Raw genomic sequence first — 9806 nt, 5'->3', positions numbered from 1 at the left:
AAGACCTAAATTGTTCTCAACATGAAATATAGCAGCATACCAAAAACGTGAGCGGTCAAGACATTTAAAATCACCTAAAAAGTCATTCTCAAACAGGGACCGGTTTCGGATTTGTCAAATTCTTACCATCCTCCTGATAATTAATGGATATTAATTAATATATGATTAATTAACAGATTTTATAATTATATATATATATATATATTGTATAAAAGATCGTGGGTAAGGCCAAAACAATGCGAAGTAAATGCAAGGTAAATCACAACAAAACAGAGATGTGAATTAATGTAGACTTACCTTGTATTCAATATTTCGGGGTTATTCAAGAAACTGACGAAAGTTCCCGATGTGCAACATTCGTCAATTTCTTGAGGATGGGGTCACAACCCCGAAATATTGAATACAACATAAGCCTACATTAATTCACATATTTATTTCCTTGTGATTTACCTTGCATTAACTTCGCATTATTTTGGACTTAGCCCCGATCTTTTATACAATATATTCTACACAATGCTTCACAGTAATTATTTCATTATATATATATATATGTACATATATTATATTATATTATATATATATATATATATATATATATGTGTGTGTGTGTGTGTGTGTGTGTGTGTGTGTGTGTGTGTGTATAAATACATGCATTCAAATATTAGGAAAGCAATAAATAGATTATTAAAAAGTCATCAAAGGTGGGTCAGATAGGAACAGATGCGGTAGCATAATGCTTAATAAATCTTATGCAATGTAATAACCCTGAAGCCATACACATTTGCAATATGTGTGAATGTATATAATAAAAACTACACAAATATAATTTCAATATAACAAATTCCGACTAAAATTATTTGTTTTCTATCAGATGTAATAAGAATTCACAAAATTAAAATATATACTTCAACCTTTTACCAAATTGTAAGTGAATTAAATCATCATATTATAGAGTGTGTATACGAAAATGCTGCATGTTTTATATAAAGTCGGCAGAAATTTGGGTACTATGAGATTGACTTAATCATTATAATCGACTTTGCTCTGGAGAAAATATAGTTTTTGTGTTGTTTCATAATAATTACATCCTATTATCATATATAAGTGGCTCAAAGTAATTATTTTAGTAAACCATTAGGAATAATTACAATCGTCCAATTCATTATTAATAAAATTTTCAAAACAGAAATTATTCAGGAAACGCTTAAATATTATATGAGTACTTCAACTTTTGAATTGCACGTTGAGTGTACTTATGTGCCACTTTTAGGAATTTAGCGCAGTTTAGCATAGTTTAGATTGGTTCTATATGAATCATATTTAACGCTTGTCTCTCAGCCTGTCTATATATCTATCTATCTATCTATCTATCTATCTATCTATCTGGGTGCATTCATATATACACACATAAATACATATATCCACATATATGTGAGTATTTATGCCTGTCTGTCTGTATCTGTGTATGTATGTATGGTCGAGACAGGTAACATGTAAGCAAGTACAAACTGTTGCAGGGTTGGGTCGTGAGCGAGTAGACTGGCGACCCCATCAAGCTTGCTTGGTGAGGAGGGTTATTGTTGGACACATTTCAGGATGACGAATAAGACTTGTCGAAGGGCGGCAAACCTCATGAGCAGTCAACAGCCATCCAACAATATGTGTACATTTGTGTATGTGCATTAATGTATGCGCACGGACGTGGAAATACCCGGATTGATGTCCAGGCGCACGGTTTGTCCACTGAAAATGGGAGGCCCCTCTGTTGTCACAACATCCCTCTAGGAGAGAGAAACTCTTGGAAGAAACTTGCGATGCTGATGATATTCGATGTAGACTAGTTCCTTTTTTTTGAAATTATGTTGTCCGTGTTCAGAGAATACGAGTGGATTTGTGCAAATCCTTCCGCCATTATCAAAAAATGATCATGCACAGGCTTACTTGAAAACGAAAGGAAGAACTATCTCAAAAATGGCTGGTCGTAGCCTTCACATGTGTGAGACTTTCGATCGGGGGATAGCAATGCTCGAACACGAGTTTGCAGCCATCATGTATGCATGTATGTATTGTATGTATGTATGTATGTATGTATGTATGTATGTATGTATGTATGTATGTATGTATGCATGTATGTCTGTATGTATGTACTGCACGTTGGCAGATGGCTATAGATTCGTTCGTTATGTATTAGTGACATGTATCAAGAGTAATTTGTTGTTCCTGTATATGTCATGCTTTATGCCTTACACGTAATCCTTCGCTTCATTTTATATCCTCACTATCTTTATCGTCTTCTATCGATATCTATATATATGTGTCATGCTTTATGCCTTACACTTAATCCTTCGATTCCTTTTACATCCTAACTATCTTTATCGTCTTCTATCGTATTTCAGCCTCTGCTGAAATTCTCGTCTGAGAAAACGCTATTCCTTCCTATAAGAATTCTCAGTGGTTCTGAAACCAGCTACAATTCCTGCGCTTTTTCCGTAGGTTAATCAATTACAAAATTTAGTAAAACAGCATGGGCGAAAACTTTGTTCAATGATATAAGACTGAACAAGAACTTTCTGATCAGCTTACCGATAACCTGAATTTTCTCGACTCAAATTTAGCACAACATTCTGATTACACGCTATGAGAAGACTCTGTAACATTATAGGTTTAATCTATATTATATTCTACAATATAAAATATTTTACAATGCACAGATATCAAATCATAGAAGAGATTATAAAGGGTGTACACAATATGTACTTCAAAAGAGTTTTTGTAACTGATGCCGTTTCTGAATATAAAATTTTGGGAGAATGTTATAAAATTAAAGGTTCACTACTCTACAATATATCAGGTTTAATAGTGTCTCTCCAGTATTGTAAAATATATGAAACATTCACATCGGACCGACGACATGAAAGGTTCTTAGTCATAACGAATCTTTTTAATCGCCATTGGCCTGCAACTATTAAAATTGAAACACCACAATTCAAATATTCATTGTATTTATCATGGAATGACTAAATGGATTTTCAGTTCTTCAGAACTCTTTTGCCTGCCGGTCCTGTGTGTTTCTGCGCAATGCTTCATATTGTAATTCCGACATAAATATTTCGACAAAGTTCTCTGTCAATGTTAGGCTGACTGTTAGACACATTTCCTTGGGGATAGTACCTTATCGGTTTAAGCTTACGGAAACACTAGTCTTCTAGGACTGCTGTTCCAGGTGTCATAAGATATTCGGCGTTGATACACAATGATTTAGGACGATGTTTTCTGATATAGAGTTGTATATTTTGTGGCACACTTCCATCGATTTAAGCTATATTCTCCAATGTTTCCATGCCATATCGTAATTTTTATATCAGATCATTTGAAAGGTGTTTGTTATTTGCATCAGTATTGGATCCATTTGCAATGTTTTAGCTATTTAAATCAGTAATATAAATTTCTGGGAATTAGTCACAAGAAATATTTTCAAATATTTTCAGAGGTATAAAAGATTAACAGAAATTTAATTTGAAGCTTCAGAACATGATGAAAATAATAACTGAATCAATCACGAAAGACACAAAACAGACCTGAGTAATAATGTGACCCTATCCTTTCTTTCATTTGCGTCATTTGATTGGTTCTGGAATAAATATGCTTTTTCTCTTATTCTCAGTCACTTGTAGTTTAATTTAATTTACACATTTTTAGCAACATAGACGCAAGTGTGGCTGTGTGACTAAAATGTTGCTTCTGAAGTATGCAGTCTTGAGTTCAGTGTCACTGTGCGGCGACTTGGGCAAGTTGAATTAATTTTCAAAATACTCAGCTGAGCACTGTGTTTTCATTTAGATTTGATGCTTATGATGTCCCATTCTCTATTTTACCTGTTCATTTTGTTATCCCTTGTACACTGTGGTACGAATATTCTCATTTCACAGACCGCTACATTCTTCCAAAGCACTCCTGTTTTTACACTCCTTATTCATTATCAAGATTACAATCTTATCCTCTGTTTCGTGAAAATTGTCATAATTTGCATTTTGAAGGTAATGTAAGGTAGATTTTCGTTGCTGACATCTTTGGAGTTATGTGATGCACTAACTATTAATGAACAGCATTTGATCTTTCAGAGCATATGAGTTTCAAAATAAGCTGGGAACAAACGAATTAATTCAATTTGCAATTCATAGAACAAATAATGAGCCAGTAAACTTTTATCTGTTGCTTGACGAACCTGACAGGAGTTTGACCTTTAAAATCCCAATGAATTAAACATTTAGTCAGCAAAAGGAAGTTACTATATAAATATCGGCAATAAGAAATGAGCATTTCTTCATGCAGGAATGGTCACATACACATCTTTGAAAAGATTCTTTGTTCTAGTTCCTTCCATTATAGACTAGTTAATTGATGCCCGTCGCTATATTTATGTAGTAACTGCCATAAATTATTTCCGTTATCACATAATTTTGCCCATCTTGTCAGTGGTTTACTATCCGTTGACTGCTGTTGCAACAGCTGATTTGCTCGTTTCCTGTTACTCCATACTAGTCAGTCTTCCTCAGACATTTCACCGTGTTTCTTTTGGTTAAGAAAAATAAAGAAGCGATTCATCACTTGATAGATATTTTGAGCTGGGGATCTGTATTACCCTTGATTTTTAGATTGTTTTTGCATTTCCTTGCATTAAATTACTCATTCCGAATTCATTTGGGTGTGTCTCTGGAGAGTATCTTTTAGGTACTGCTTTTAGGTTAGTGGTATTCTGTTCATACTCATGTATATTTTATTCGAACAGCCTAGCTGGATCACGATAAAAAATTTTCTACTGAGATTTCAAAGAAGCTTTTATATTGACATAAAATATATTTGCTTCTAGTAAAATATATTCATCGTCATGCGAAAGTAATACCTATATTCAATTACCTCTTTAGCGTTGCCCATCATATTTTGCTTTCGTTCAACTTTGCAGGATTAGCTACTACATTTTCGTTTGTAAATACACATTTTCTGTGCGTTTTGCCAAAAGTTACTTGGTCATTCTAGACGTTTTCACACTTTTTCACAAAAGACAAATATTTAAAAAGAAATACAAAACTCTAATCTCTTTGAATGTGGGATCATCTTAATTTAATGCTTGTTGTAGCGCTACTGCCACTTCGTGAAGGCCCCACAGAAGTCATCCCCTGTGAAGTTGTCGAGGTTCCTTATTATAGCCTACTTTATCGTATCCACGTTTTGAGAAGAAGCGCTCCTTCAGCTTGGGGACAAGAAAAAGTCACAGGGAGTAAGGGCTGGACTGTAGGAGCGGTGAGAGGTGTTAATGGCCATCTCAGTCAAATAGGTGCATTATCTTGCCGCAGTTGTTAATGAACCACTGGGAAGAAGAGCCTTCTGCGATAGAATCTTTTCTTTAACTCCCGCAAAGCCTCGAAAAAGCACTCTATGTAGACCGCCTGGCAAAATAGTACTCTGGATATAGATTATGCTATTACTGTTGAAAAAGGGATCATCATGAGCTCCTTGTGGACTTGTTTTGCCTGAACTTCATAGGTCTGGGGAAACTACGATGCTTACATTGAGCACTTTGTCTTTTTGTTTCTGGAACTTAACACTAGTTCCAGCTTTCGTTACAGGTCTGCAAAAACTTAAATATTCTTGGATTGGAGGATATGAGTTCAACCATCTTCTTCCTGCCAGAATGCTTCATTCCTTCTGTTTATCACGAAGCACCTTCGGAATAAACTTTGCACAAATTTAGCGTATGTTCAGACAATAAGTATACGGTTTGGAAACCGTATGTTTATTGTCTTTATAGACACACGAAATTTTATCTAGAAAACTGTGAATTTGCTCAACTAAATCTCATGTTTTGACGTCCCTCTATCCCCATACGTCTCATCGTCTCTCACCTCATTTCTATCGTCCTTAAATCTATCTTACAAGTAAAAACTAGCTGCTGGTTGATGGAGGATTGTTGATACTCAAAGAAAAAGAGAAATAGAAAGTGGCCGTGCGCAGTATGAATGCAGATGTGTATTCAATAATGAAAGCACATGATTCAGACAGGAAGGTGGGAAAATTAGTAAAATAAAAGGTACCAAAGCAGAAGAAAATAAGTGTGGCTAATAGCGACCAAAAGTGAAGAAACAGTAGTGCAGAAATATAGCGGTACTGGTAAGAGAACACTTCAATATATTTGTGTGCTTCATTTTCAAAGAAACAGGGTTTTGGTTTCGCCAGACAGCTTTGGAAATATCAATGAATTTTTGTCGCAAAGTATTTACAAATAGATGAGACCATGTCCCTTTATCTTCAAAAGGGTACTAACTATCATATCAAAGTATACGTACGCATTCAAATAAGAGATATAAAGTTGATTAAATCATTATTTCTAAGTTATTTGATCATTCCAACACAATACTTTGAGTACACATGTTGCAGAATTTTGCATACAAATACTTTCGTGATATTATTATTCATTTAATGTCTTGGATATTGTGTCCACATGACGAGAGTATACATATATATGTCATATGGGCTACTGATATTTTATAGAGATACATGGCATGCACTTATACTTATCAGTCACTTGAATCTAACTCCATTTTAATTTATAATGTCGAGCACGCTCTGCAATATTATAGAAAATAATTCTGATATCATTAAGGAATATTATTTGATAACCTATAACGGCGAACTAACACATCTCCGATTAGCAGAAACAACAGACCATTTGTAGACTATGTGGGAGAACTGGACATTCATAGCTGCTTAATAGGTCTTAAACTGAACCGCATGAAAACAAAATGAATGAGGTCCAGAAACATCGCAAAGAGCCGAAGAGAGGCGGGTTGCGACGAAGTCGAGGAGGTAAATGTGTACGTCTACTTACGGGACACAATGAATTTGCACCTAGATCTGTATACTAAATCAGGAAGAAAAGCTGGATGGAAGGCATCTACCTAACAAGAAGAAAAGACGTACTCAAAGCAAAGCTAAACAAGGACCATATGTCCCAGACTCCTCAAAAGTACCGTTCTACATGCGCTCTGACACGCAAGTGCAACGCGAGCTACTACGTACAGGGAAGAACATCGAATGGATACAACGCAAAGAGAAAAAGGAAATTCAGTCTAGGGAATGTTATTGCAAGAGCATATTTAAAAGGAAATAATTGGAGAGAGGATCGGAGTAAACGATGTTATCTCAGAATAAGGAAAGCACCATTTCCGGTGGACAGGACATGTCGCAAGGTGTTTAGACAACAGGTGGGTAGGTGCAGCTACTAAGCAATATCCAAAAGATAGTGAAAGGCTCTATGAAAGGTTTCCACGGCGATGGGAAAACAACGTGGTTAAGTGATTAGGGAAAAGGTAGAAAACAATGACGTGATCATGAAGGAAATGGAAGCGATTTGTGACTAGTGATGTATAAAAGCATCTGATAGTCTGGTCAATAGCATGATACAGTTATAAATAATTATATTTTATTGAAATTCAACACTTTAGTATGTACACCATTACCCTTTCTTATTGCTGCATGACTATAAATGAAAATAAAAATGATTCATCCTAAATTAGTAGGAACTATTTGTTTTAATTATAAGAAATTATTTGTTATAAACACAAACTGGACTAACGTTTTGATAATTTTCTAACGCTAGTAACAGGAGACACGCAACAAATATTTTAAGCTATAGTAACTCTCCATCCTGGCAAGTATAACTTGCACTAAAAACGTACTACGTGCTATACCACAACAAGAAAACAATAGTAGAGACTCTTAGAAATTTCAAATTCTCATCTTATGAAATCCGTAAAGGTTTCGAAGGTCATATATATGAGATGACATATATAACATGACACACTTTTCTCGATAAATACCATTTATAAAGCAAAGCATTAACCTCAACGATAAACCATTATTACCGAACAAATTTCCTCGTTGGTTCCTGCTAATATCTATTTCTTTCCCTTCCCACTGTTTAACTTTGACTTTCTATGTCTCTGCTCCCGTATACCTCTTTACATAATTTAACAATATCAAAAAACATTACAAAGTCTTATGATTTGTATTAATCTATCCCCAACGCTATTTATTTTATCATTTCTTCAAAATTAGTGAAATATTTTACATTTCTATAAGCATTAAAAGACATCAGACTATTCGCTCCTGTTTTCATATGAATATTATTTGCACACATATTTCGTCGCAGTTACACAAGGACATGAATGACGCAGATATATTTCAAGAACCTACTCTATATAGTGAACTAACCATTTTAAACAAAAGTTTTAGTTTTACCTGCATTAACAAAAATATTCCCTTGAAATAAACATATTTTTGCAAGCTATTTTCATAAGATTTATTAAAGAAAATATATATCTTGGAATAATATATTTACCACCTATTTATTATTTCTAAACTTTATTTGCAGATTTCCATTTTTACAACAAATCAATAACCATTCATTCAAACCAATGGAAAAGTCTTTTAAAAGCAGTTGCTTTAATTTTATTATTTCGTACGAGAATCGAACAGGTTAACTTTCAGTGATCATTCAATATCATGTACATTTTTCAATGTAAACGACTCAATTTAATAACAATTAAAGTTTTCTTGTGCAAAGCTTGTCAAAACTGTATACATTCACGACATTCAATGCCATGACCCGTTTGTATCCTGAAACCATTTAATACACTTTAAGTTTAATTCAGTCTACATAAATAACTTTTTTGGCCATTTTCCTCAAATATATTAGAACTGCACAGATGTGAAACCAAATACCAAATTTTCAATAATCGAAAACTATTCTAACAGGCATAGAGAAGGTATTTGGAAATTACTTAAACATTAATCAGTATTTTTTATTTCTAACTCCGAAACTGGAGGCTATGGCGTCGAAACAAATAATCAATATCATATGACTTAATAGTCATCACTTATAAAGCATTCAGCATCGGAAAATGTCCAACCGGGATCCGAAATATTACATAACCACTCTACATCGTTACGTAGATAGTCTCATTTCAAAAGCACAATCATTCTATAATTTTTTATAAAAGGGCGACACTAGTTGGAAAGGTTCCAGTCGGAAACTAAATAGATTTCAGTTGTAATCATTATATTCGACACTAGCTGCAAATGTTTGCGTAAAGTTTAATTTATTCCCTCTATTGTTTTCCTCGTTAATCTTTAATTTCTTTCTTTACTTTGGGGAATTACTATTGAGTTTTATCTGGATATTTCATTGATCGTATCTAAACAAATGCACAAGTTCCTAGACAATAACATTTCGACTTTCAACTTCTAAAGCGTATATATACAAACAAATAAAATAGAATTTTGCTTTCCATGAAATAAAGTAGCAAATTTTAATAGATGTTTACTATAGATAAATGGAAACCAAAGTAACATCTAAATATCATGCTCTATAGATGACATTCAAGATTACTTTAATGATGATTAATTATTTACAGACACTTTTCACATTAGCATCAAGGATGTCCCTCGCAGTTTAGAATGTTTTTTTCCGCGACTATCAAAGTACGAAACTAATACAAGTAGCCCAAGTAGACCATATTAACGACACGGTTTCCATTTTAAACTGATCGTGTTTAATTAACTTGACATATTCTCAGGAGGATGATTTATGTTGTAATGTTTGGCACTAATTAAAGAAAATGTTCTCTTATATATTTCAGCTGATATACTATTTTTTCTAAACAATTCTCTCTCTCTCTCTCTCTCTCTCTCTCTCTCTCTCTCTCTCTCTTATATATATATATATATATATATATATATATATATAT

The sequence above is a fragment of the Octopus bimaculoides genome, chromosome 1 (genome assembly GCF_001194135.2).
Source record: "Octopus bimaculoides isolate UCB-OBI-ISO-001 chromosome 1, ASM119413v2, whole genome shotgun sequence".
Taxonomy (NCBI): domain Eukaryota; kingdom Metazoa; phylum Mollusca; class Cephalopoda; order Octopoda; family Octopodidae; genus Octopus; species Octopus bimaculoides.
This window is presented reverse-complemented; position numbering follows the sequence as displayed.